We start from the raw sequence: 12869 nt of genomic DNA, 5'->3' as shown, positions 1-12869 counted from the left end.
ACTTGCTGGACACCACCTCGGTGCCATCCGGATCTCGGCGCGTTCGAGTCACTGTACCGCAACAGTGACCGAAACTCAGCTGGACACGCCGTCTTTCGGCGCAGCATTGTAGGATGGCCACACCAGTGCGGCAATTTGCTGGACACCACCTCGGTACCATCCGGATCTCGGCCCGTTGTGCTGCCTTCGGCCTATTCGCACATCGGTCCGCTACTGACGCCGCCTCACGTGCCAACGGATTTTCTACGCTTTTTGTAGCCCTATGTCGCATAACAGGTCATGTGACTTGTTTATAAAACTTTTCATTGGTTCATTTTACTTTTGGTTTCCTAAAGATGGAAGGCTTGGTCATATGACCTAAAAATAACACTTTTCATTGGTTTAGAACATTTTTTTTTCCCAAACGATGAAAGCCCCACCTTGTTTCTGGATCATTCAGACTGAAGCTGGCGTCAGCATGAGAGCACCACCATCTCGTGGCTCCGTCGTGGTCATTCCGCGAGCAATCATGGCAGCCGCTCCCCACCGGAAGCCTGCGGGAGTCGGGGGCCCCCAAGACTTTTATACAATCTTCACGGCTGAGGGGACGCTTTTCGAGAATGGAGCCCAAGCCCTAGCAGGCAAGCGTCCGACTTCCAAGGTGTCCCAGGGCCATTTCAGTGGACCAGGCCCAAAACCGAAGAGCCGTCCGCCATTTTGACAGCCATGTGGCAGCCGCCTATCGCTGCACTGCAAGAGTGGGAGCAACTCCACAACATGGTGAGCGAGACGCTGTGGCCGCAAGAGCGAGCGCAACTCAGCTAGATGGCCGCCACCTGGGGAGACCCGTTCACGCCGCCTCCCCCCCCCCCCCCCCCCGGGCCGCCGCACGCCAATTTTCGGAGCAGCATTGTAGGATACCAAAACCAGTGCGGCAGTTTACTGGACATCACCTGGGTGCCTGTCGTACATGTTGTGTCAGCCATGTGACACTGGACACAGACCGCTACTGACGAGGCCTCCCCCCGCACCACCCGGGACGCCCCACGCTGTTTTTCTGTGCTGCATTGTAGGATCCCTAAACCAGTGCGGCACCCAGGCGACATCACCTGGGTGCCGTCCAGAACTCTGCACGTTGTGCTGCCTTGGGACTATTCGCACAGCAGACCGCTACTGACGAGGCCTCCCCCCGCCCCACCCGGGACGCCCCACGCCAATTTTCGGAGCAGCATTGTAGGATCCCTAAACCAGTGCGGCACCCAGGCGACATCACCTGGGTGCCGTCCAGAACTCTGCACGTTGTGCTGCCTTGGGACTATTCGCACAAAAGACAGCTTCTAACCATTGTTGCTTTTTGTGTTAATAAATGTTTAAATGTTTTTAGTTTTTGTTCTGTTCATTATCGTTAAAAGTTAATAAAGTTTTATAACCTTAATTTGTTGGAGTGTTATCTATTTTTTGAAAAACGGGTGAATGGGGCCTTGAATCGGGTTATTGTCATGTGTGGGCTTTGGAAGTGTGCTGCTGCAGGATCGGACATTTCAAACTCAAATGCACGTTCTTTTTCTTACCTTTCCGAAGCATGGAGCGCAATAGCAGGCAGAGAAAGGGTGATGCACGTGTTGAACACTACCTGACCTGGCAAGTTGCTGGCAGTGCCCCCCCGCCCGCTCCTGAAAGAGGGCACACACACACCGCCGCCCCGAGTACTTCACAAATCTTTAAAAGACCATGCGCTTGTTCATGAGGCTTAAATGGTTTATCACCTCTTCTAGAACCCCTACATCGACCCTCTGACGTTTCATGGAAAAATTACCATGTAACACAATACCAAGCCCTGTCAGCTGAAACCCCCAAGGAATCGTGGGGCATATTATCAAGGGGGTTTATCTCCGCTTTTTTGGCTTTAAAAACCATGAAAGCGGAGATAAAATTATTTCCCTATTATCAAGCTGTCGCTAACACCAGTTAGTGACACCTAAAAGGAGATAGCGACCATCTTGGGCCCGGCTTTGCATGTCAGTGATACTTATCACTAATGACATGCAAAGTGGCGTGCCAAGATGTTAGCGACTGGAAACAGTCCCTAACATCGCTACCTTCTATTACCAACTTTTGGAGATATTCGCGCTAAGCGCGAATATCTCCCAAATCTAACACCTGCCCTGAGCAGTTCTTAGCCATGTTATCCAATGGGAGGTGGATAACATGGCTAAGAGCATTAGGTCAATAATACATGAATATCGCTGACTTTTCTGCGATAATAGCAAGGTTTATCTGCGATAAAAATCGCCGATGTGCGGCGATAATTTTTGTCTCTAAACAAGTTATAGACAAAAATTATCGCTAGTTGTTCGTAATATGCCCCCGGGTTTTTGCTTGCAGAAATCGGGAGGCGGGAGACTAGCACTGAAATCAGTACTCACACGCCTGAATCAGGAGGATTGGCATGTCTGAATTCTCTACAGCTGGGGCCATAAACTACATCCGCAGGGGTAGGTGATAGCCTGGGACCAGCCTGGCATCTAAAATGGCTGCCGTGCACGACAAAATTGTGGCATTCGAAAAAAGGCAAGATGGCGCAGCCGCTGGAAGAGATATATCAACATATATCAGCCTCCTCAGCCACCCTCAGGAAACATAGGGGATTAGGATATGTCTCCCGCACCCCCTTATACCTAGTACTTTAATTAACGAAGCACAAAATGGCGAATTCCCGTTTCGCTACCAGTTTGCGGCCCAGTTCGCGGCCCGTGAAGCGCTTCTACCGTGAAAAATCATTTTTTTTTTATTTTCCCCACGGGACCCTTTAATAACCCCAACAACATTCCTAGGGGGTCAAGAGGGGGATACCTTGCCCCCTTTCATTAAATTCCCCCTTAGTTTTTCACCTTTTCTTCTCTCTCGATCCTACCGAGAGACAAGATGGCGGCCGCTCCGCACTGTCACGCAGCAAAAAAAAAAAAAAAGCTCACGCACAGCCGCTGGAAGAGATGTATCAACATATATCAGCCTCCTCACCCACCCTCAGGAAACATAAGGGATTAGGATACGTCTCCCGCACCCACTTATAACTAGTAATTTAATTTACGAAGCACAAAATGGCGAATTCCCGTTTCGCTACCAGTTCGCGGCCGCGCTTCTACCGTGAAAAATCATTTTTTTTTTATTTTCCCCACGGGACCCTTTAATAACCCCAACAACATTCCTAGGGGGTCAAGAGGGGGATACCTTGCCCCCTTTCATTAAATTCCCCCTTCGTTTTCCACCTCTTCTTCTCTCTCGATCCTACCGAGAGACAAGATGGCGTCCGCTCCGGACTGTTTAGAATGTTGACAGACACCGGAGAGCCAATCAGCTTTCTGCGCGCAAAGTTCCGATAAGCGAAAAGTAAGCGGACCGGATCGCTGCCCAGAGCGCTGTTACAGATATATATCTTGGTTTGAACGTTAATTTCTCAAAAACTACTGGAGCACATATATTGAGACCTAGCAAAGGCACATCGGGCTAACAGTCCCTACAATTTTGCCAAGTTTCGTGCAAATCCATTCAGCCGTTCGAGCTAAAAGTGAGTCCAACCGCCCTATGGAAAACTCAATGCAAAAAACGCGTTTTGGGACCCCCCTTTTTTCTCAGCCCCCCCTTGACGAAACCCCACCAAATTTTCAGGGGCTGCTCAGAAACAAAATGTGCCATTTTCCTGAAAATTTCAGCCGATTCCATCCACAAACGCCAAAGTTATTAGACATAGAATTTTCAAAAGTCCCATAGGGAATTTATCCTAACTATATATACCTACTGGCGATAGCCAGTAGGTAATATTTGACTGCACCTCTGTAAATAAAGGAAACAGAAGCCTACCTGGTCCGCGTCCGAGTTTCCTTTTGCTGGCTGGCGAAATCATTGCAGCGCAAATTGTAAAGCGGGATACGTAATATATATATATATATATATATATATATATATATATATATATATGGATAGATGTGTGAAAAGGTGGGTGGGTGGAGGATGAATGGATGGATGAAAGGGTGGATGGATGAAGGATGGATGGATAAAAGGTTGCATGGATGGATGTGTGAAAAGGTGGGGGATGAGTGGTGGGTGGATGGATGGATGAAAGGGTGGATGGATGAAGGATGAATGCATGTAAGGATTGAAGGATGAAAGGGTGGGTGGATGGATGGATGGATGGATGGAAGGAAGGAAGGATGAAGGAAGGGTGGATGGATGTAAGGATGAAAGGATGGATGTGTGAAAAGGTGGATGGATGAATGATGAGTGGATGGATGAATGATGAGTGGATGGATGAATGATGAGTGGATGGATGTAAAGATGAGTGGATGGATGTAAAGATGAAAGGGTGGATGGATGGATGAAGGATGGATGGATGTGTGAAAAGGTGGATGGAGGATGGATGGATGGATGGATGAAAGGGTGGATGGATGAAGGATGGATGTATGGATGAAAGGGTGGATGGATATATGGATGGAATAATGAAAGGATGGATGAATGATGTATGGATGGAAGGATGAAAGGGTGGATGGATGAAGGATGGATAAAAGGGTGGATGGATGAAGGATGAATAAAAGGTTGCATGGATGAATGATGGATGGATGTGTGAAAAGGTGGGTGGATGGATGGACGGGTGGATAGGTAAAGGATTGATGTATGGATGGAAGGATGAAAGGGTGGATGGATGTATGGATGGATAAAAGGTTGCATGGATGAATGATGGATGGATGTGTGAAAAGGCGGGTGGATGAATAATGGGTGGATGGATGTACGGGTGGATAGGTAAAGGAGGGATGCATGGATGGAAGGATGAAAGGATGGATGGATGATGGATGTATGGATGGAAGGAAGGATGAAAGGGTGGATGGGTGAAGGATGGATGGATGTGTGGAAGTGTGGGTGGATGAATGATGGATGAATGATGGATGGATGGATGGATGGATGTGATGAGGTCTAACAGGCGCATTTATGGTTGTAGATAGTTGTTGATGATGAGGAGTACCAGTTTCTAAAATCTTTTGTCGGAAGGGGGTCCTTACGCCTAAAAAGATTTTACAAGGGGGTCCTGGCATCAAAAAGTTTGAAGACCTCTGGTCTAGAGAAAACCCGAATCTGAAGCAATGCACAGCTTGAAAGGCACTAAGGCCTAATTTTATGTAAACAAAAGTATTATTTCACAATTAATCAGAAAAAGTTTTTCAAATGTGTTTTTAAAAATTATATCCAATTAAATACAACATAAAGTTCAAGTCAACTCAAATGTTGGTACATATAAAAAAAAACATCAATGTCTCTCTTTTCAAAAAGGAACTTGTGGTGTACGCATGAATGTGTTAATACATCTCCAGATGAGGCACTCCGTGGGTGTTCAATCAAATGATTCAAAAGTTATTATCCAAATACTATTTATTATTCAATAGTTTTCATATGTATGTTGTTGATTATATTAACATCATATCAGCGCAGTATATATCTGATCCGATTTAAGTAGAAAATAGAAGCGAACTACTCCAATCCATTTCGGGCAAAACGCCCTTTGTCACGGAGAGCTGAAAGGAAGAAACGGGCCAATGTCAGAATGTGAGCTGAGGGAACGCGGAGAAATTAATAATTAAGTGACGATCAATAGGTGTGCTCAGTCAAGTGTCTGTTCGATGTATGGTAAATACGGGAGGTGGCTTGAATCGTGGTCTAGGGGGAGTGAAGAAAAGTGCAAGTATCGAGGGGGTAAACAAAAGTGTGTTTGGAAATTAAATCGCGTGAGGGAAACAGGTAGAGCGGTTATAGCGCAAACGCGCGTCTAATGCAGGAAGCCTGCCTGGGGTTTGTGAAGACTTACTTCATAGTGATGGTAAAGAGATCCGCTACTCCAAGATTGCGGGGAAGGTAATCCACGCTGGTACGGTGCCGGCGCGGGTTGGGGAGTGACATATAGGAGGATGGAAATGGAAAACAGACTAACCTGGTGCGAGGGCAAGGTGGAAATGAAAGAGGGTTGGGGACGGTAAACGGGGGCCATCTTGGAATGGTAAAATGAAGGGTGCACAGACAGAGGTGTGAGACGAGAGAATAAAGAATAAAGAATAAAGAGCAATGCTATACATTAATCATGCAACATAGTTACAAATAACAACTGTATTCGATGCGGTCATTGAGTCCATGAGGTTTAAGTGTCTGTAAACGGTATATCCATTCAAAATCTCTTTTGAGTAGTAACTTGCGGTTGTCAGTCCCTTCGGTTTTAGTGATGGTTTCCAGAACTACGAATTGAAGTTGGGCAATGGTGTGGCGGAATTCAAGAAAATGCATGGCAATGTTGGATTTCTCCTGTTTCTGGTGAATATTCGATTTATGTTCATTCATGCGTGTCTTGATTTTACGCTCTGTTTTGCCGACATACATTTTACCACAGGGGCATTTCAAGGCATAGATCAGATTCATGGAGTCGCATGTAGCGTTTACTTGAAGTTTAATTGGGTTACCTTTCATTGGATGTCTGATGGTGTTCCCCTTGATGATACAATTACAGTGATTGCAATTTAAGCATGGTTGAGTTCCTTTGTAATGTTTGGTTGTTGATGTGGGTTTGGTGAGAATCTCTTTTATGTTCTTACTCCGAGTGTAAGCGAACAAAGGAGGACTTTGAAAAATGTCCGGAAAGTCGGGTTCCATTTGTAGAATCGGCCAGTGATTGAGGATAATTCTCTTGTAGGTGGTGCTTGCCGTTGAGAATTTAGATACTAGAACCATGCGTTGTTCAGCTTCCTTAGATGTTTTACGTAAACTTTCCTGTCTGGTGATTTTTACCACTCGGGTCTGAGCCTCCTTGAGGATATGTTCAGGGTAACCTCTATTGAGGAAGCGATCATGCATTTCCTTGATACAGATATTGAAGGTTTGTTCATCTGATACATGCGTTTGACTCGTAACATTTGAGAAAACGGCAAATGCTTCTTGAGTGATCCCTGGTGAAAGCTAGTGTAATGTAAGGTATTGTTGCGGTCGGTGGTTTTTCTGTATAAATCAGTGATTAGTCCTTTGTGGGTAATTTTGATGTTGACGTCTAGGAATGATATTTCGGTGTCACTTATTTGCCAAGTGAGTTTGATGCGTTCATCCTTGGTATTCAATTTATTCAATGCATGGTTGAGTGCGTCTTTAGTGTCCGTCCACATTAAAAACAGGTCGTCAATATATCTGACGTACATTTTGATTTTATCATGAAAAGTAGTATTGGCGTATATGTGAAGGTTTTCGAAGTTTTCCTTGTAGATGTTGGCATATGTGGGAGCCGCGCAGTTTCCTGTCTTCTTGGAAATAACTAGGGTATAAGGTGTATACCATGAGTTCCATTAGGAATGATTGCATGGGCACATCAATGACACTGTTTAGAAGAGCTTGTTCAATGGCGTCGATGCCTCCCTGATGGGGTATCGATGTATATAAGGAGCTAACATCAGCAGTGCATAGTATCAGCGGGTCGCTGGCATCAATGTGTATTTGTGATAGTTTGACCAAATATTCTGTGGTATCTTTAATGTAACTAGTGGTTTTGGTGACCAAAGGTTGGAGGTATTTGTCAATGAATTAGCCGGTAGGTTCGTGTATTGATCCTTTAGTGGAAACAATGGGTCTGAAAAGAGGGTTTCGAAGATCTTTGTGTATTTTGGGACACATGTGTATGGTGGGACTCTTGGGGTGTACTTGTAGTAGGTAGTTTTTGGTGCGATCTTCAATAATACCGTCTAGGTGTGCTTTGGTGACTATATCTTGCAAGATGTTCTGAAATTCCCTGGTAGGGTTGTTGTCGAGTTGCATATAGACTGTGGTGTCTTGTATATGTTCAAGGAGCCGTTGAGTGTACATAGTGGTATTGAGAATCACAAGGGCACCTCCCTTGTCGGCTTTGACGCACCGGATTTGTGGGTTGTTTACCAGAGATTTAAGGGTATCTCGATCCTTAATGGTAAGGTTTTGGTGTTTCGATGTTCTTTTGAAGTTGATTTTAGACAAGTCATTGCGTACTAAGTTTTCGAATAAGTCTATGCACTTATGGCTTCTGGGAGCTTGGTAGGTGCTGGGTGGTCGTAGTCCCTTGAGTTCATCACTTTTTATAGTGGTGGTTGGAGGTAAAGTATTGTCGAAAAAGGGACGTAGTTTCAGTTTCCTAGTGAACTTGAAGGTGCTAACTTCAAGTTCGAGTAAGTTCGTGTGAGCCACCGGAATAAATGACATGCCTTTCTCAAGGAGATCTATTTGATGTTTAGGAATGATGGTATCGGAAATGTTGATCACTAGGTGTTCTTTTTGGGTTGGGATCTTTCTTGGTGACTGTGCTCCGTGTGTTTGGAGGGCTTTTTTCCTTTTCTTTTTCTTTTGTTCTGGCTCCTCCGGAGTCTCCGATTGTTTCTGGGCCTGATCCTAAAAAATGAACCGCAGATGGCTGTTCGTGTCCAGTTGTCGATGTGCTGGCTTGATCGTTGGTAGATGGTTGACTAGTTGGAGTGGGAGTCGTGGTTTTACGCGGAGGACGGTATGTAGAGTCACTTTCAGAAGATGATGTGTCGGTCTGTGTGTTGGAAGGTCTATTGCGGCGTCGCTGGGCATAGACATCGGCCCAGGTGTACACTTCATCTAGCTTGAAATCAAGCGTGTCTCTTCGAAACTTTCTAATTTTTTGTTCGTTTATTTCTTTGTGATGTTTGTCAATGGTGGTTTTGAGGTCCTCAAGGGTACTAGTGAGCTCTTTGGGTGTCTGTAACGACCGGATTTTAGGACCAGATGGGATCAGCTCCTAGGAGCCCCTCTAACCCAGTCGGAACGTAATCATCTCCCTCCTTAGAACATATTCACAATGGGTATAGATATATATATATATATATTCATTTCGTACCTAAGGATGGGGGAAAATAGCAATAAACATGCACAAGTTTTCTACAATATCCTATTCATACCAACTAGTCTCGCGGCTACTTAGGCCCAGACTAATCTACCCTGGGGCAGGTCTGATTATGTACCCTTACACACTGATCTCTCTCAGTGCTCACTCGACACGCAATCCGACGTGCCTACACACGGGCTTGCAGTCCCAGTGCTCTCATTTACGGGAAACATCCTTTACCACGCAACCGTTACAACTCGGTATGTAACAACGTGGTTTTAACAACGCAAGTCATTATGTCGACTTGCACTGGAGGGCGCTCTAGACTAAGGAATAGTGTGAATTACTATTCCAACACCTTCCCTACTGTACGTAGGCTGGAGTTGGAATAGTAATTTGCACTATTCCTAAATCCAGCACCCCCCAGTGCAAGTCGACATAATGACTTGCGTTGTTAAAACCACATTGTAACATACCGCGTTGTAACGGTATGCGTCGTATCGACATACATCCCTCATTTACTTATCCGGTCAACAATCCGGCGGACCTAGACACCGTGTCCCCCCGGTGCTCTCATTCACTTACAACACGATCCGCAATCCGGCAGATCTCCACACCGTGTCCCCCCGGTGCTCTCATTAACGCCGCGTACCAACGACGATCACTTTCCTATGAACACCTATGGAAGAAATCTCTCATTGTCTACTCAGGATGTTACTACGATAATGAAAATTAGTATGGCTTTCCAAATTAATATATGTACCTTCTGCTCTCGGCATCAAACGTTCCCTCTCTCCCTTATTGCTCAGTCATTTCTTACCTGATCGGGATTCGCATCCGTTCATGCAAACAATGTCTGACTAGAAGACCAGTTTACCTTGATTGAACAAGAATACAAGGCACATGTCGGTTCACTAAGAACTGGGGTATTTTTATTACAATAATTATAAACACAACACTATACGATAGCATATATTCTGCAAAGAAAAGTAAAAGGTTAGAATGTGCACTCTATAAGGGAAAGGGCGGAGGTCACCTGGTTAACGTGAAGTCGGGGTTCGACAGTCATCTAGGTTCCCTTCTCGTCTGTGTCTTGGCTCGTCTCGGAATCACACCTTAGCAGTCACGGGTACACGTCTGCACCGCTATGCTCGATCTCCTCTGCTTCCCTCCAAGTCACTGGAACCTCTCTCGCTATTAACTGCTGTCTCTCTCTGTCTCTGATCGCTCTGCGCTACTTCTCCTTCTCCTTCAGTCTTTCTCAGAGAGTCTCAGTTTCATAATCTTTCTCGGACTTCAAAATGGTGACTGTCTGCCTGGAAATAATTAATGTTTTGACACGACAAGGGAAACCCAAAAGGAATCACACTAGGGTCCTTGGGCAATAGGCTATTTTACAGAACAGGGGACCCTAGACATTGAGGATCAAAGTAAATAATAGACATATACTAAGTAGTATATATGACCTCTGCCCAGCCGGGCAGGTTTTTTAATTATCCAATTTTTTATGTTACTCAGTATAAATGACAGTTGTACAAAAGTGGGCACAGCCTGTGACCCACAAGAAACAAGAACAAAACAAGTGACACAAACAATTATGTAGAAACGCTCAAAAGCGGTCTGTACTCATTCCATGGTAATGCAGACTAGTATACAATCACAGCAACCCATTGTTGTTCAGAATTTATGAAGTCAAATCAACATATGGTGCATTTAGGTCGACGACGTATCGATGCAATTACACAATACTTGCATCATCATCAGGACAAAAAAATATATGTCATGTTTGTCTTGGAAATTGATTACAATCACGAAGCCTTTGTTTTGCGAGTTTACATAATGCATAGAAAAAGGGAGGAAACAAAAAATAAAAAATCAAGAAAAAGTCATTAGAAGCGACTAGGCATGAATCCAATTCATTTCATATTGAACAACACTACTCAGTAATTTCTATAGTGCTGTGTGGAAGAACTGAATACACTTAGTGCAATGGGGCACATGCTAGTGATTTAAAAGAAACATGCACAAGTGTGCGTTTCAGGTGTAAAAAACGGCGCAGTGACAAGAGCTGTTTGGAAAGCTATGAATATCAAGGGCTTGTGAGGATTTCTTGGAGTGGTAAAAGCGGCGCAGTTGTAAAGGTGTTCTATTTGAGGTGATTTGTAAACATGCTTATGGCCGTGGGCGCCAGGAAAAACGGTGAATTATATTGGGCTGTAGGTCTGTTGTGAGATCGGCGCAGTGAAGTGGGAGGTGTTGAAATATAGTGCTTAAAAAACGGCGAAGTTTCGATGTAGATTGGACAATCAACCGACTAATTATGCGTGAAGTGTCACCCCTATGAGACGCATATATGAAGAGGGTACCTCGTAATTTATCAGAGTGGCTCCACAGTAGGCGTTCCTCACAGCGTTAGAAACTAAGAAAGGCAAAAGTTAGACCCGGATGAGCTATTAGAATAGTTCCCGTGTTTGCAATGCGTGCAATTGAAGTAATTCGTGGTGAAAATGAATACTCACAATAGTTTCATTACCGTGAGAGATAATGGGAGGCTGAAACAAGGGGAAGGATTAATTAGGTCTCCCGGAGGATTACAACAACATGCGGGAAAGCCGAGGGACATTAATACACTTACTTATTCCGGCCGTTAAATAAGCTTGGTCCTGGTTAGTACTTCCGAGGGATCTGGCGGGAAATAGGACTCGCCATTAGTTATCTGCCCAAGGAAATCTATCAATAAAGTAAAAGGGCAAGGAGCGGTACTTACAGTTAGTTGCAGCATGATGGCTGAACGAGGGGGTTCTGGCGGAGATCGCTAGTGGGCTGGTACGAATAATTCGTAGTTATAGTAGAAAAAGGACTAGACGCCGGCGTCAATGACTTCGGCGGCCATCTTGTAATGGGTTTAGTTTAAGTTAGTAGTATATGTTGGAGTTAGAGACGCTAACTCCTAGACTAGGGCACTCCAAATTCACACGAAAACACTGTTTTCTCGTTGCATTATAAACTTTTAATTGCAGTTCATATTGTTTTCAATTTTTGATTACTAGATCAACGTTTGCTGTTGATATATATTCACAACATCGTCACATCTTATGTTGTCCAATGATTGAATTCATCCAACGTTTTCAACATCTCACAATACCCAATGCATTTCGGGTCAAACCATAGCCAAGACCCTTCGTCGGGGGTCTACATAAGGGAAAACAAACAGGACCAAATTAGTCACCCTGTTTACTCAACCAAAATTTAAACGCATAGCTGAGACTGACACTCGCGCAGAAAACGGAAAAAGAGGGTGCCTACAAAGCCCAATACAGCCCAAGCTTCAACTGTGAACAGATAGACTCAATGCATAAATCAACGAGCTACAGGAGGCTCCACCAACTGAAAGGTGAGAAAATCTTACGCGTTACCAGTAGGCTAGAATATGCACACGCTCGCAAAACAGCTCACTCGTGAAGAAACTTACAGGTTTAAACGCGCGAGGACGCTTCTATGGGAGTCTGCTCGAAAACCATAGTCTAACAATCTGCAAGCTAATAGGGAAACTGCATGTCACATGATCGCGGTAGTGGCCAATCACGTTGCAGCTTAACGGTCACATGTACTGAGTACAGAGGCATCAAAACAAACATGAAAAACAGACGCATAGCGCATGCGATAAACGAACATAAACATAACGTGCCTAATCTGCCCCAAGAGGGCTTAAGTCATAGCAAAAACACAAAAACAAACAAATTAATTTGCATAATATCAAGGCAATTGAACAAGTTCATAAAGGAGACCAGGATTTAAAAAACAAGTCGATGCATCTTAAGACCCACGCATATTCTATGCGGTCGTTCAACCCGATGGGCTGGGCTGAGTTCAGTTTTTTCATCCAAAAATATTCTGCTTTAAGTCTTTGTTTGACTGGATCCATGTCAGGGCGCTGATGGATGATTTCAAGAACCGTGAATTTTAACTGTGATATTTGGTGATGACATTCATT

Source organism: Lissotriton vulgaris, chromosome 3_1, assembly GCF_964263255.1.
Source record: "Lissotriton vulgaris chromosome 3_1, aLisVul1.2, whole genome shotgun sequence".
NCBI classification, from domain to species: domain Eukaryota; kingdom Metazoa; phylum Chordata; class Amphibia; order Caudata; family Salamandridae; genus Lissotriton; species Lissotriton vulgaris.
Note: the sequence above shows the minus strand (reverse complement) of the source record.